Source organism: Cryptotermes secundus, unplaced genomic scaffold, assembly GCF_002891405.2.
Source record: "Cryptotermes secundus unplaced genomic scaffold, Csec_1.0 scaffold319, whole genome shotgun sequence".
Taxonomy (NCBI): Eukaryota; Metazoa; Arthropoda; class Insecta; order Blattodea; family Kalotermitidae; genus Cryptotermes; species Cryptotermes secundus.
In genome coordinates this window covers 311,627-329,185 of record NW_019724587.1, presented here as the reverse complement: position 1 = coordinate 329,185, position 17,559 = coordinate 311,627, and positions in this window count along the sequence as shown.

Genomic DNA, 17,559 nt, shown 5'->3' with positions numbered 1-17,559 from the left:
GGTGGTGGGGGTGGTGGGGGTGGGGGTGGTGGCGGTTGTGATGGTGGCGGTGGTGATGGTGGTGGTGGTGGTGGTGGTGATGATGTCCAATCACTTCGAAATCTACACTCTACGTAATTTAAATTTCTATTAAGAATTCATTATTGTAGAAACTTAAAATTAAAACATTGCCTTGGTGCCGACTTAGTTTGCGTACGAAGTGCTCTTTATTCTGATTGGCTAACCAGAAGAACCTAGAAATACACTGACACGTCGGCTATTTGAGGAAGACGCACATATGGTGAACAGGCGGTATCGCTTCCTAGAATGAAGGCAACGGTGCCAACGCCGAAAATATATATAGCCATACGAAGTTCCGCGTTCGATATTAAGAATGAATTATTGCAGTTAATACAACGTCGTTGCAACGGATAGCCAATATAGCGGTTCGAAGTACACCATTTGTAGAACTTAAATAGAGCAGGTTTCAATATATTCTGTCAGTAAACACGTCGTTCCACTTCGAAAACACAGAAACATGAACGTTTATGTTCTTGGGGAGCTCATTCGACTGACCACGTGTGTTTAGAGAACATCTTAGAGAAAACTAGGGGGAAAAATTATATTTAGCGAAAAGGTTGAGAACATGTAAAAACTAAAGAAAATTAAATATTGTAACGTGTACATACATAGATAGGCAACGGGACGGTAAACACATTCTCGTGACACAAGCGTTCAACAATAGAACAGCCACTGCTAGGTAACGGACAAGTATACGCGCGTTCTGGACAACAGAAGACGGTGTTTTCTGTGGGTCTGTGCAAAGTGATTGTAAGACGTGTTCGACAGGACAGAAGAAGCCAGTAGTTGAGAGAGTGTCCAGTCGAAAATAGTGATTTGTGAATTGATGTAACCAGTTGTATAAAGGTTCAATAAATTCGATCGTCAAATCCAAAACCCATCTTTTAAGTCACACAAACCGCTATCAAATTTTCCGATTTGGTTATTTCTTTGAATTTATCCTTGACGGGACAAATGAAAGTAAGAGTCGAGGGAATTTAAAGAGAAGAGGACAGTGTTTACTGTTGTGGAGAACCGTTACTGCACGCAGCAAACTGAACTGTGAAAACGACTCCAATTCTCAATGGAAATTTTATGCAAAATTCCTATAAAATTGTCACAACTCGTCAGGAAAATTGTATTTTTCTGTAAATTAGGAAGTTTATTCCGCATAAGATTATTCTTTACAAGAACGAGAAGAAATAAAAATTATTAATATTTTTAGACAAGAAATATTTTATTGACATTTTCGCTCTTACATTAGTACATTGCTTGGCTAGGGAATCAAAGAACTATATTTACAAAAGACAGACCTCTCTGACTTTCTCATCGCTTTCATAAGGTGTCTTATTCTTCAAAGCCATAAACTGCATACATTAACTGGAATTCAGATTAAATTGATAATATTGTCTCATGCTGGGTGTGTGACACGCGACAAATAATTTCACGCCATATTGAATACAGCGAATTTATTGAACTCGCTCTTACAATTACACAACTCACAAAAATGAAATGACTTGGGGCTTTAATATCTACAGCGAAAAACTAGGGAACCAGAAGGGTTTACATCGGAGAGAAAATTCAGTGATACCTTTGAGAAGGAAAACTGAAAATGATAAATGTTTTCGTTATGTAAGAACGCAATGAGGGCAGTCACAATTTAATGAAAGAAGGATGTTGTGCTATATTTGAATGTCATATTTCGAGATTTGATGTGGGTCAGTCATTCCAGAGATATGATGAAATGACGTTTGCAACGTAGGATATTAATGGGAAAGCCAGAAGGAAAGAGACCACTGGAAAAAACAAGGCGTAGGTGAGTGGACAATATTAAAATGGACCTTCGAGAGATAGAATGGGATGATATGGTTTGGATTGGATTGGATTGGAGGGATCTTGTCAACATGGTGATGAACCTTTGGGTTCCATAAAATGCTGGGAAATTCTTAAGTAGCTGCAGAATTGCGGCTCCTAAAGAAGGGCTCAGCTCCATGAGTAAGTAAGTTCTCAAGAAATATTTCAAACAATTTTTTTTTATCTTACTACTTTTTGTTTGGTTCAGCTCAGATGATAACTGTCATTTTGATTAAATGTGTTACTGAAGAGTTAATTGAACTACGTTTAAAATATGTTGTTACAGTTTCGATATTATGTTATATTAAAAGGGTTTTCCACTGCTTTAAACTATCAAAACTTCCCTAAAATCCCTCCAAGGAATCACCACGTAACGTATAATTAATTAGTTCCATGGAGGAGATCCCAACTTGTGAAGTTATCAGTCCGTAAGGAAATCAACGATTTTCACCGTCTTGTATGAAACCTCCGAATTTCTTATCGTGTTCATCAGAGACAGGCACTAGTCTCTATCCTAAATCAAACAAATCCAGTCCATTCCATGCTCTCATACTGTGTTTCTTTAAGAATCCATTTCCGAGCTTCTCACCTACGCGTGGGCCATTCTAACTGTACCTTCCGGTGAAACTTTCCCTCAAAAACTATGCTAGCACTTCTTACCACTCCCCTGAGTGTTCGCGGAACACACATCTCTTTCCATTTGGTTCTGAAGTCATGGTTTCATACTACTCTTACATCTGTGCAGATATCAAATGAGCGATCATTTGTCACTTTGATCAGTTCACCTTTAGCCTCTCAGCCTAAACATAAGACCATAGAACTTTCCGAGATAGCTATACAAATTTTCTATAAATTTTTGTTGAGTAGTGTAGTTGGTTAAGTCACTGTGCTACAAACTGTAAGGTCGCGGGCTCCAATCCCTAAGAGGTCACTGCAATTTTTCTTTTGACCTAATCCTTCCAGCCGCATTATGACCCTGGGGTCGACTCAGCCTCTGAGAGAAATAAGTACCAGGAATCTTTCTGGGGGTAAAGGGCGGCCGGTACTTGAGGCCGACAACCTCACGGCCATCTGTGAGCCGATTGTCTAGAAAATGTGGGAGCCTCCGCGTCTCACAACCCTATGGGTCTCCAAGGCCTGTTACTCGGATAGCTTTACCTTGAATTGAGTGTGATTAAATGCTGGTTTATTTTAAGCCGGAGACAGAAATATAACATGAGGCTACTGCCTAAAAAGCAGAATTATCGAATTCCATTACTTCAACATGTCTATTGTGATTGGTAGCAAGTGTACCGTTGACCTGGCTCTTATGAATATACGACTAACCTTTGAAAATCGATGAAAGGATTTCTCTGCAAGAGCTGAGGAGCATACACAACTACGGTAACACTCCCAGTGGACTCTGGCCTTCTCCCGAAACCTCATCTCTACGCTGATCCCTCGTCCACTTGTACCTTTCCATCTCAACGCCTTTTATAGTAGAAATGTGTGAGATTCCTGATGATAGGTCACCATCTATTGTTTCCATGATTGCATGACACACGTCTAGCCTTCTTTGGTAAATATTTATGAAACTATTGTTGTACGTGTGAACTCCAATTGATCAATTACAGAATTCGTAATGTAAAAATGTAATGACACGAGAGAGCTTATCAAAATTGTGAACACCAGTTACCGGCCTTTGTGCAGCTAAAGGTTTGAACGTGTATATTGTTGTGATAGCCATACCTTACCCACATTCCATTAGTGGCAATATCATACAGCATATTCGAACAAGGTTAATGCTCCCAGCAGTGCAGACATATGACACATTGTGTGTAACAGCGGGTCGCCTGGATACAATGTTATAGTAGTCATAATGGGCAGATAGTGACTGTATTGGACCACGTAAAACTGCCTTTACTCCAGAGTTAGTTCACGCGTATTCTTCATATTGTCACGTATTAGGGGTCTGCGTGACTAATAATAACAGGTTCTCGATTGGATGATTGGATTTACTGGCACTTCTATGACAATTACAATCAATTATAACAGTTCACGCCCGTCACGGTAGCCGAGCCGCCTAAGGCATGAACAGTTTTCGCTCCCTCGGAAACCGGAATTATGGGTTCCATCCCACACAAGGCATGGATGTTCGGTATGTGTATGTGTTTATTCTGCGTTTGTGTTGTCCTGTGTTTAGGTAGAGTTCTTGCGACGAGCTGATCACACATTCAAGGAGTCCTACCGTCTATAAATTTTCAAAATAAAAAAAAATCTCGACACCATAAGGTATAAAGAGGAACGGATTAAGTAAGTATAACAGCTCACAATCAATGACTACCTAAAGACTCGTTCCATTTCTTACTGGATTACGAATGTCTTCCCTTCTGCTCTGACGAATGACGAACGAAGAATCCCTGCTCACTCTTAATCTCTCTTACGAATGCCGAATGACTGTACTCATGAACGAACTGTCGAATGATGATGGTTCTGTTTCGAATGAACTCTGAATAAACTTTTTTTTTCTAACTTCCGGTGAACTGAATGTAAGTCATAATGTCTTACAGTTCCTCTGTTATTCCGTTTCTATCCGTTGCCATGGAAACCTGCTTACCGAACCGTTGCCCAGCAATGGAATATTCAAGCTTGTCACAAAAACGTGTGTTGGCAGCCATTGGATAGCAATGGATTATTCCGGGCTTTCATGGATCATGTCACAATATTAATGTATCAGTAAATGCAAACTAAGGAAATTCATACGGCACATGGCTGCTAACCGCGTTTCCACATTTGAAATCTCGAGAAACAAGACGCTCAAAAACGTGGAAAAAGAAAACAAAAAGAGATCGCTTAAGTGAATAAGTCCACAATCCACTGAGAAGTAGTAAAACTGAATATTACCAATAATAAGGTAAAGTTATTCCTACTCTTAATTAAACATCAGGCGTAAGGGGGTGGAATTATAGCTCAGTGCGTTTTAATCTTGACGCTTCGTGGAGATGAGCGGTCAGATTTCTGCAGCGGACGCTTTATCTCCGGGTAAAGAGCACACGTGCTGTCTCGACAGGAGGCCAAGTGGGCTCTTGAGCCAGTCTGAACGCTGGGAAGGAGTCCTGCAAGGAATCAAATTGCGATCCTAGGGTAGTAGCCAAGAAGTACACTCACTGAGATATCCCGGCTCCAAACTAAAGGAATAAATAACTATATTAAAATAGATAGAAAGAATAAATAGAGGAATTATGTAAAAACCGAATTGCGTATATATGTGTACTGAGCGCGTTAAGGAATGTCAGATATTCGACTTCTAACTATAAGACTGGTTTAACGCACATTGATATACAAAGAACATATATCAAGAGGTACTGGGAAGAACCAATCGCCTACTTACCTTTCACTGAAATTTTTATATCTGATACGATAATTAGAAAGTAAACTTTAGTATGTATTGATAATGAAGTAAATAAAATAGTACAATTTGGGACGCTTCAGTGTTGGCATTATTGATGGGAGTGATTTATGAGTTATTCGATCGAGATGGTCTTAGATGACATAATATACATACCAAATACAATGAAGATTGGTCCTGGCATTCATTTAAGCTTAAGGTTTATTACCCCGATAATTTGATAGTTTGTAGTGTTGGTATTTCTAATGGCAGGGGACTCCCTAAGTCCTAAGTTGAGATGGTCTCAGGTAGCATGGTATAAATATACAGGTATGCATAAAGTCATATGAAAATCAGATAAGGAATTGCAGTGATATCAGGTGTATTACATCAACAACTTGAGAGGCTATAATGTCGGTATTACTAATAGGAAGGACAGCTGATCTGTGTTAGTGAGATGGTCTCAGGGGTCATGATTTATACATACTAGTTATTAGTTAGTTATTTAGAGAGGGTGGGTTTCCCCATGCACCGCGACCTGTTTGATCTATTGTGCTTCCCTCTATGATATTCTACCAGTCTCTTTACCCTACCGATAAACGGTGCGTACCATCAGTACCGCCGAGCAAGCGAATTCGGCCACTTGCTTAGCGGTGTCTATAATGCTTCCCCCATCTATCAGAGGCCTTGGAGACTACTGTTGGGCGGGAAACGTCTTGGAATTTGGCTCAGTGATTCCCTTTGGGGATATGAGGTTCTTTTACGTGCCGTAAAGTTACGACACGGGACACACAGCTTAAAGTCCCTCCCGGAGGACTTGTTCCCTGAATTTTTCCGCCCTTCAAAATTCGACGACCTCCACCGGGTATTTGAACCCGCGTACCACGAGTCATTTTATACATACTAAGGTTCATGAAATGACTGACACAAGCGTTCAAGTAATGTAAGTTTATATCTCAGAAATTTTAGAGGTTGCAATGTTTGTATTACTGATGTGACCGTATCACGACGTACACTGCTGAGATGCCTTCATATGACACGCTACTCTTATCGAGTTTCATGACGATTGGTACAGGCGTTCAAGCAATATTAAGGTTTAGCCTCAGCAATTTGAATGGCTCTAATATTGGTATTACTGATGTAAGGGAGTTATGAATTACACCGTTGAGATAATTTCATGTGGTATGATACACATAACCAGTTTCATTAATTCTGGTACAAGCATTCAAGCTTTATTAAGGTTTAGCTTCGGAAATCTGAGAGATTCTAATGTTGGTATAACTGATGAAGGGAACTACGAATTATGCTGTTGATATTTTGGGTAAGGTTCCAAGATATACAAAGTTTCATAAAGACTGGTTCAGGCGTTCAAAAGTTAATGAGGGAATACACATGCACACACACACACACACACACACACACACACACACACACACATGCTAGGTGATATCTTTCAGGAAGTTCCTAGTATTATGCATATTACAATCTCAATCAGCATTACATACGAGTAGATTGTGTGACAAATCTTTTCATAGAAACGTCGCGGGAATGGATGAACAAGAGTAATCAGGAAGTCCCTTACTGTGAATGTGGAATATGTACGTTCATCCGAAAAGCGGATAACGATCCAGCACACTGCACGGCGAAACAACCAAAAGCACATCAACATTTAGATCGCATACATATCAATATTTGCAAAGAATTACTGTGTTCCCTACCAATTTATTTTCCTGCAATACCAATTCTTATACATCGAATTTCCTTTTGTAATACTTCACAATTTATAACATCAAAGGTGATATTAGTAACAAGGAAGAAGCTAGTGACCAAGTAGCAGACTGTCTCTGCTTTCATTAAACTACTACCAATAACTACTGTGCTCCCAATATACTGTATGTCCAGCATATATTAGTTAAAATATTATATATTTAAATATAAATTAATTCACACTATTCTTCGTAGTTGGTTTAAGTACTATTCTACAGACATAAAGGTCATGGGTTCGACTCCCGATGAGGTCAATGAATTTTTTTACCTAATCCTTTCAACAGCACTATGGCCCTGGGGTCGACTAAGTCTCTATCAAAAATGAGCACCAGGGATTTTTCTGGGGGTGAAGGGACGGCCGACGCGTAAACCTAACAAACTCGCCGCAATCTGTGAGCTGACTGTATAGAGAAAAAGTGGGAGCCTCCACGTCTCACAACCCTATGGGCCTCCACGGCTCGTCAACAGGCATAACTTTACTTTTTACTTTTATAAATTTGTAATTAGAATACTTCAAGATGTACATGGGTCTGGTAGGAGGTTATATTTAAAATATATCGTTAAGAGATGAAACGTGGTGATGTAGACTCTATTCATCTGCTTCTCTGATTCCTTCTTGCGTGAACACCGAAATGAACCGTCGATCTCCACATAATGCAAGGAATTTCTTGAGCAGCTGAGTAGCTATTAGCTTCCCATGAATTTGGGTAATTGCTTAGGTCAACCACTAATTTTTTACATAAATATGAAGATTCTGAATATAAAATAAAAAAATTCAATTCGTAACTCACAAGAAACACATTAGGTCTCTGTCACAAAGATCATCCGGTTAATACCGTTTACGGACGGAAAACCTGTTTATTGTGAAAACCACACGAAACACACAAATACACTGTGTGGGCAAAATAGGGAGTTTTAGTTTAATGAAGCAAGTGGTACACACAGTAACCACGGAGTTACAATGGATAAATATTTTCAATGACCAACATGCGCAATGTCATTTTTCATAAGTGAGTAGTCCATCAGTCCTTTAGTCTGTGAAACATACTAGCTAATCCTAATCTGCTTGAATGGACTGTGATTTATATAAATTTTACACATCCACCGCAAGAGTTAAGTAACTTAATGCATATACTGATCACAATATCATACTTTCATCGACTTTCAGTTTTTTTTATTGCTAGTGGGGTGGGACTAAGTCCCTTGTACTGCGGCCACTTCAGGCCTATTGTACCAGCCCCAGATGATAGGTGAGGGGGATTGTGGAGCAATTGCTGGAATGAAGATTGGCAAGGGAAAACAAAGTACTCGGAGAAAAGCTGCCCCAGCGCCTCTTTTTCCACCACAAATCCCACTTGACCGGAACCCAGATCGAACCCGGGGTGCCACGGTGGGAAGCCAGTGACTAACAGCTTGAGCTATGGTGCGGCGCGACTTTCAGTTCTTACTCCTCGATCTGCAAATTTATAATTCAATATTGTAGCATGTTGACCCGTTGCTAGGCAACGACCACGAAAGAAGCAACTATACAACAGTCGTTGTTAAGTAACGGCTCCACAACCAAACCATATTTCCATGGCAACAAGTACATAGCAATAAAGGAAATGTGTTTCTGTACGGTTCGTGTCGAGATGTTATAAGCAGGAGCGTCAGTGAGGGTCAGTTGAGTTGAGCTGAGTTGATTTGGTTGGGGAGTTAGTGAGTTAGAGGACTGCCGGGACTCAGTCATTGTGAACTGTCGCTGTGAGAAGCTGGTAGCTGAGGTCGGGGAGAGTTCCGAAACCAGAGAAAGCGGAAAGTCCGCCATTGTAAACCACTACTGAACAACGGCTAGAAACTAGAGTCTGGACAGTAGTGTGTGTGTGTGTGTATGTGTAATAACGTACTGTAAAGTGAAGTCAGGCGCTGCATCAGAGAGTCTAATAAATCCAATCCATTCTACCAACAGAGTTCTTCAGTTCCTTCCTACATGCGGCAATTTCTGGAACTACGTTCCACACATGACGTCCCTCAATTACGTCAGCAATTCAATTACGTCAAATTTTATATATCCTGTTGTTCGGTTTTCTCTGTTATGCCACTACCACAGTTGCGTGTCCCATTTTACGAACACTGAAGCAGCACATTACACATGTACACTCCAGGCGAGAGAAACATGAATTGAATTAAATATAGATCTATAAGTTATGTAAAACAAGAGAAAACCGTGCCACAGCTCGGGCAATTAGTTGTCGGCTTCCAACCATGGAGGCCCGGCTTCTGTCAGAGTTTAAGTCAAGTGGGATTTTTTGTTCTCAAATTGGCGTGAGGGCGGATATTGTCCGAGTAATTCGGTTTCCAATGTTAATTTTCATTCAACTAGCTGCTTTACTATCACATATATTACCATCATCATCATTATGATCACCATCCGTGGCTGGTGTAAGAGGACCAATAGTGGCCGATGTACAAAATTGATTCATTCTCATCCCATTTTAGAATAGAATAAACGATATTAATTAAAATTTAAGGAATTTCCTTTGCATTGAATCAATAATACATTTTCGTTGAGAAAATCAATGTATTTTTATGAAGTTGATTTAAAATTCACAACTTTCCAATTTGTTTCAATTAAGTGTTGTAGAACTTACTAAGTTAACTTTCTTATCAATATTCTGCTCCCTTCTGCTAGATATAAGGTCTAATGGTGAAGTATGCCCTCTGTAGCGATAATGGAGTGAAATGCACTAACAACTTTTTACGCCTCAAGTGACCGGCCATTTCCGCAAATTGTTAATTAATTTGTTCCCGTTATCGACCTTTGCATTTTAAACGGCTCGTTCTGTAGAACACCTCAGTACGAACGGTATGTTTGGAAACCCTTTAAAGCAGCCTTCCTACAACAGAAACGTCAGAGGGAAGAGGGAATGGGTGTTCAACTGTTCGTTTCATTAATTCGCAACTGTTCCGAGAGGACGCGATCTTTTGTGGGCCACAAGTCAAGCTTAACTGGGCGACGTCACACCGCTCGTCCGTCGATTGTTCAGTTTTATTAATTTATAGTTTATTAAACGACAGTTTCAACATTTAGGATTACACAGTGCTGAATGGTAGGATGATTAGTGAATAATATAGAAAGGGATGTGAAAGGAAACTGTCGTGGCTTAATTTTAGGTAATATCCCGCATTTGCCTCGAACGACTGAGGAATACCATGAAAAAATCTTCCATAACAACCGGACTTCAGGCTCCAGGCTGAGATTTGGAGCCAAGGTGTCCGAAATACGAACCAAGGGTTGTGATATCCACTCTTCAGTCTTCGTTTATTACGGACCTTCTGTTTCCATACTGGTTGTTTTGTTGTTTTGAGACCATGGTAAAATGAAATAATTCTGTCTGGATCACTTCTGATGAAGAGTAATAGAAAGTTCATGTTTTCATTAACCTATCAAAACGAACGTCCATAACTGGTACATTTTCACTCCCTCTAGCGTGAATAAAAGAGACACAGAAGAGAAAATCGAGCAGTGAAGGACATACGAGTAATTCTTTAAAGCAGGAACAGAAAAGTAGATTCTAAAGGGTTATGACGATGGTGTATGTTGCTTCGGATTACTTGGATTTTTAGTATTCTCGTACCCGATGCTCTGCAGATCACTTGACACACAACGTTTCGGAAACCGGATCTCTTCCCGTCCTTAGATGAAGTGGTGGGAGATACCTACTCTATTGGGCTCCTTAGAAAGATCTAACCCAAATCCAGCGATTGGAAACAAATGATAAGCGATCCATTTTCCGAAACGTTCTGTTTTCTTGGTGTTCTTTAGAATACTGGACGATGGTCAAAGTTCAAAAACACAGCAATCTCGAGGAACAGAAAAGTTTGCCGCTAAAAGTTCCCTGGCAATGCCCGCTCGTCGTTCTGGTAAAGGTAATTTGGAGAGAAGGCAAAGCGTTGGGAAGTGGTTTGCTTTGTACTATGAATACAGAAAATAATACCAACACGGTCTTTATTGCGTTCAGAAGTAAGTTGCTGATGTGGAGGGAGAAGGAATATTGCCAAATGAAGTGAAGAAATAAAATCATAGCGCTCGGGCTGCTACTGACCTAACCAATTGTATTTTTTTTTTGTAAAATTCAATATTTTTTTCACGTATACGAAATATCAGTAGATTAATAAAACATGGTACTATTGACGTATTTTATAGCTAGCACACAAGAAAAATGAATCAAGAGAACTGAAGGTTTCACGTTGGAGCAATGAAATGGCTACGTTCGTGGCGTGAGGAAAGTATATTCGAGATAATAAACAGACGTGAGGAAAGGTGGTGCCAACTTCTGGGTAAACCAACAAACATAGAAGCTTCCTTTGCGCACAGTGATGGATACTTCGTTACTGTCAGCTATTCAGTCTGAAACTTTTGTCCTTTTCTAAGAGTCCAGTTTTATAACATGTTTTTTCTTCAACAAGTATTTCCTTTATCTAGAAACACAAACTCCGTCACTGTCAAAAATACATTTTATGAAATACACGGAAGAAAGTCATATTATGAACTGGGACTTAGTAGAAGTGTCCGTAAATAAAACCAAGTAGAGGAAGGAGAAGTTCGCACCTTCAAATAGACGGCAGGTCGCTTGAAAGGCCAACAGAGATGAACTTTGGTGGGGAGACGCGTTCATGTGTCCATCTTAGACTAGACAGAGACTGTTTCAGTCGAACACATACATGACTATCCGACAGTGATATTCGTATGGGTTTCTTTGCAAAGTAACACTCGAAAGTACTTCACATCTCGTTACTGCAAGTCTGTATATAGCTGACGAATTTAGTGTCCCTGAAGTGTGATGAAACAACGGAGGACAAGACTGATGCAGTATGTTGCGTGTGTGAGGGGACGAGGAATGCATACAAAACTGTAGCCAGAAATCCTGAAGTGAACAGACCATTTTCGAGAAGGAAGTAACAGGATAAAACTTCGGCCAAACTGACTCAGGATTGATTTGTGTTGGAGTTTTAAGGCCGGAAATATAAACGTGACAATGTAGCACACGAGAAATGTAGGAGCATGACAAGCATTTTGGTCTCCCCGGAAGATTAAAAAGGAAATGAACGCTCGAATTCAGCGAAACCTGGCAAATTTCTTGACCATTTGAGTGACCACCAACTTCTCGAGATCAAGAGAATTCATGAGATACTCACAGTTCACGAAGACGACTGCATGACTGACTGTAAGTACGAAAAAAAGACTCCGTGGTCTGTTGTCCGCAAGCGAACTATACCGACCGAGCTACCGCCGTTGTCGGTGAAGTTAGTGCCAACTTTAGCGGATAGAGGGTGTTGCGTAGTCAGCGCAACGGATCCCCACGGACGTTAATTTTGGTTTTCTAGACCGGAGCCGCTATTTCATTGAAATAGCTCCTTAATTATCATCACAAGGCTGAGTGGACCCCGTTACACTACTTCTCAGAAAATCTGGTAGCGCCAGGAATCGAACCCGGATCTCTGGGTCTGTAGTCAGGAACTCTGACCACTGACCACAAAGGCGGTCTTAAATGTACGGGAAAAGACACATTTAAAGAAAACAAACGCAATAACACTAGTTTAAAAATAATTATGATCTGACTTTACAAACTTTAAAATTAGAATAATCAGTTTTAAAATTTCGTTATGTAGGTCTATCCCCAAGGGAAATTCGTAACTAGTTCCAATGGTTCATTTTTTATCGTCTTCAAATATAAGGCTAAATCTAGGTTTCATTAGGCAGTCATACTGTTTCCTAATGTACAAATAAATTATTTAATAATATAGCATAATTTTCGAAGATACATTGAAGCATCCTACATTAGAGATATTGGGTTTTCGGACTTTATCCATCGTCCTGGTTTTTAAGATAACTAAGAAAAACACGACGTTTCGGAAACTGGATCTGTTTCCGTCCTCAGGTAAGGGAAAACACCTATTCTGTTGGGTCCCTTAGAAAGAGCTAGCCTCAATCACTGGACAACCGATGTCACAAAACACAAAGGTTATAAACACCTGAGGCCAGGCTAAGTCCATGAGAGCTAATAAGAAACGTCGTGTTTTTCTTAGTTATCTTAAAAACCAGGACGATGGATAAAGTCCGAAAACCCAATATCTCTGTGTTAGGCTATACACCATCGTCAGAATCCTATGGTAACTATATCCTACATTAGGTTTTGCTAGTTTCGCTCTCACGTCTGTTATTCATACGCCCACCAAGTGAGACATCTGATGGTAACATAGAGCGTGGTAAACTCTAGGATAATGACTTTCGTACTGGCTTTAATGAAATTATGTCTAACGTTTCATAATTAATTTGGATGGAAAATTGACTTTCAAGAAGATTAAGTTTCCTAACAAGCCACGGAAAATATATGTGTGCAACTTTAAACTTGCAAAGAAAATTATAAAATAAATCTCATCTACGATAAAAGGTAAAGTTGTCCCTGTGCTTAACTAATTAAGCAGTATGCTAAGAAGACGTATGGAGTAGTGAATGTATAGATCCATGTATTCTTGACCTTAGCATTCGTTTCGGGTGAGTAGTCAGCTTCACGCCCCGCCTCTTTAACCCCGGGGGAAAGCCCCCCGTACCCATTCGACAGGAAGCGGGGTGGGACCCAGAATCTGTCTGATCGAAGTGGAGGTGAGAAAAATCTCACCTCTACGGGAACTCGAAATGTGACCCTTATACAGACGAGCCCATAGCCAGTCGCTATACCGACTGCGCTATCCCGGCTCCTTATCTTCCTCTTTTGTTTCCTTATACCAGATACTGGGGTTCAGTTCTACTGAAGTTTGACTGCTCTGGATGAGATACATTCATAAAAATAAACTGAAGAAGGCAGCAGCTCTTTCCTCCCAATTATTATTCACAACAATTATTTAAATAATGAGGAATAACTATTACAAGAAATATCACGGCGACACTCATTATCTTGCGCGAAGATTGAGAAACTGATGTGCGTAACATAGTATCAAGAATACATAAAAGAATCTTCGATGAAAATGCTATTGTCACGAAGTGAATCATATTTGCTTTGGAAGCTTCCCTGACTAAGTAAAATTAGGTCCGCACAATTGTACATTACAACCAAAATTCTTTATCTCATTTTAATTCTAAAGGCATACGGAAATTAAGTCGAACGTGTTACATTATCCGCTTAAGATGTTATGGTATTTCCGCTGAAGGCCAGCACAGTTTAGTCAGAAGAGACGTTCGTTACTATGTTATGGACCATTAAACAGTAAAACAACAATGAAATACGCCACGTCACGCAACATAACCAATGAAAGTGCCGCTGGGAACGGTATTCCATGTGGATCGGCGCCGATAGTGACGTCATGTAACAATAAAATTGTGGGAAGCGGTGTTTTCTGCTAGGTCCGTCCGAAGGTTACATCACGAGGATAAATGAGAAAATCCAGTTGTTCGAGAGTCTACAGAAGTTCATATTGTGAGTCTGCAATTAGCAGTTGGAGACAGATCCGACGGAGGTCGTCGCATAGGGTGGCCCCTGGCGGAGGAACTCCCATTGTCGAAAGCCGTTGCGTAGCAATACCGAGTTAGTTGTGAAATAGACTCCAGCCTACGAGGATGTTAGCCCGGCATAATGGAAGCTGAGGGATCTGCGGCATTGGAAGTGTTGAAAGGTGACAACCGGTGAAAACACAGGAGACTGAAAAGATTCAGTACGTGCTGTTTGTTAAGTGTAGATCTGTGAGGCTACTATAGTTAATTGTAGTTCCGAATCCAACAAATCTGATTACCAATCCAAACCACGTCTACAGTCATTGCATCGCGTAACAATATACTTTAATAACTTATCTCGGAAATTTCTTATTTCGCAATTCTTCTAAATTGATAAATTATGAAGCATAATGCACAAATATCTGATTACCACAAATTTTGACTGAAATAAACACAAGTTCAATGACAGTAACTCTTGCGTCTGTCAAAATATTTATTATAACGGTAGAATAAATGTAATTTAAAACTAAACAAGAGTAGGGGAACATAAAACACGCCGTAAGAAGTTCAAATACCATAACTTCATGTACAGAGCTTAAAATTCAATCACACTTTATTTTAACATTTTAAAACCTCATTTTAAAGGTCTTAAAATTCAATTTCTTTCCATGCGAAAATACACTTAACGTTCTGGAATTGAAACTGAACATTTTCCACTGTTTTTTCGATTACACCCTTAAAAATATACAAAATACTGTCACGATTTCTGTGTGTGTGACTCTAGACGGGGCATGAATTGTCGAATGGATTTATTTACCATTTATACACACCACTCGTAACTAGAAGTAATTATAGCATCGCTGCTAAAGTCCACAATTCATAGACCACCACAGCATACGCAAAGCTTTTTTTCCAGCTTCCTGTATCTTCAACAGACTTTCCCTACCAACGGCTTCTAACAATGGCGATTCTTCAGCTTCCGCACTCACGTCGTTTTAAGATTTAATTTAAATTCCTGCTGTTCACATGTATTTTTATTAGGCTTAACAGAGTGTTTTAGCTGTGATGACGGAAGAGGCTATGTTGCCGTACTACCGAATCGATAATGCTCGTGCAAGTAAAAGTTGTAATGATGAGAAAGCATGCTAAGGGTATAGAGTAGTGAACACAGCAATTTCCAGAACCCCCGTATTCTAGAAAGCTTTCACTCTTAGGAGAAATCGCAGTTAGTTTCATTCACGCAAGGCAATGTTTTGATTGACACTGACATACAAACATCTGCGGCTTTGGAGATCCAATGTACATTCTTAACACTAATGTTATACTACACGATGTTTGTAACATTTTAGTTACTACTGTATTGAAATATGATAGTTAAACACTTATTCCACAGTATAATTATTTTCTACATATAAAGGTATACAAAGCAACATATAATATGTACATGAATATCATAAAGCCTATTCTATATGAGAGGACGCCTGAGATTCTCGAAAATGTACATAATGCAAATTATGTAGGCCCTACGAGAAAGAAAAACTGTTGTGCCCTAAGGACCTTTCTGTATTTATATTTTGTATCATTCATGTTCAGTATATACATCACATGCTGTTTCTGAGGTTGGGGTGTTGGGGTACTAGCGTAGGATTTATTTGTGTGAAATATTCTCTCAGAAAAGAATTATACAGGTCAGGTATCGTCATTCTAGTGGCAAAAAATAAGAATAAAGTGACTTAATTTCATCAATCTTTTCAGGTTCAAGACACACACTTCTATACGTATGAAGTTTGCAAGCCAGTCATTGTTAAGATTACGTTCTAATGGGTTCTAACAAAATGCAATCTTATAGGCTCATAGCGACGTTTCGGAAGGATACTTTACTTCCATCTTAAGAGTTTAACCATTCAACCCCTAAGATGAAGACAGCAGGTTACCCCAAAACTCTGTTTACGCTGACAAGACTAAACAGTGTCACAACCCAGACGGCGAAAATCTTATTTTCGTGCATATGTCTACAAAGTACAAATGAAATCTTTCACTTCTGCAGCGTGTTTGTCTTGCAGCCAACGCCGTGTTTGCTAATTAAAGGATACATTAAAGAATTGATTTGTGAAATAAATTAATAAATTTGAAACCGTCAGCACAGACACAAGTAAAGAATTTTTCAGTTTTTTTTTTTTTGTTTCTGGAGTGAGACACTGATGCAGATGTTGCAACGCCACCATGCTGATGTTTTTGCGAATGGGAAACTTCGAAATATAAATTTCCTGCTTACCTCAAATGCGATTTGTACGCATTCTGGGATCTGCATCACAACACTTCATATTTATTGGATGTCAGTGGAACCAACAAATCAATACCAAGAACCGGTCTTGAGTCTGGGTGAAACTAAAGTCTCTCTCCAGTTTAAACGTGATACCTTTAACGTAATTTCAATCACAAATCTTGATGTAATTTGTTCCATATTTTGTACCCTTTGTCAAATATTATTAAGTTGACGAAGTAAAAGAGAATCCGACGGGTGGACAACGCAGAGCACATATGAGAAGTGTATAGAAAAATTTTGTGGAAAACCTGAACCAATTTGGAGATAAAGACATTTAGGGGGAAAACACTGATATATTCAAGAAACAGGGATTCAGGATATGGACTGATATGAATTTACTCAGGATGGGAAATGTTGAGGAAGCTTCTGAAAGAAGTAATCCATATCCGGGAACAATAAAATGTCGAGGGATTTTTAATTAGCTCAATGGCTAATAACTTATCAAGAAGCACTCTGTTTCCTGATATTACTTAGTTATATAAAATTAACTTTAAATATTGATGGAACAGTTTTGAAACTGAGGTGTAGTTTCCAAACAGCATGTAGGGTCTAAGGTTCCCACAGCAGTGATTATGAAGAGATCTATTTTCTGGAATATAACACCGTGTAGTCCCTTGTTAAATCAACTGAAGTTTTGGAGGAACATGTTGCCTCCATCTTCAGGGTCGTATAAAAGCCAAGCAGGAAAGAAGCATGCAGCAGGTAGCAAGGTTGAATTCAAACCGACTACACGGC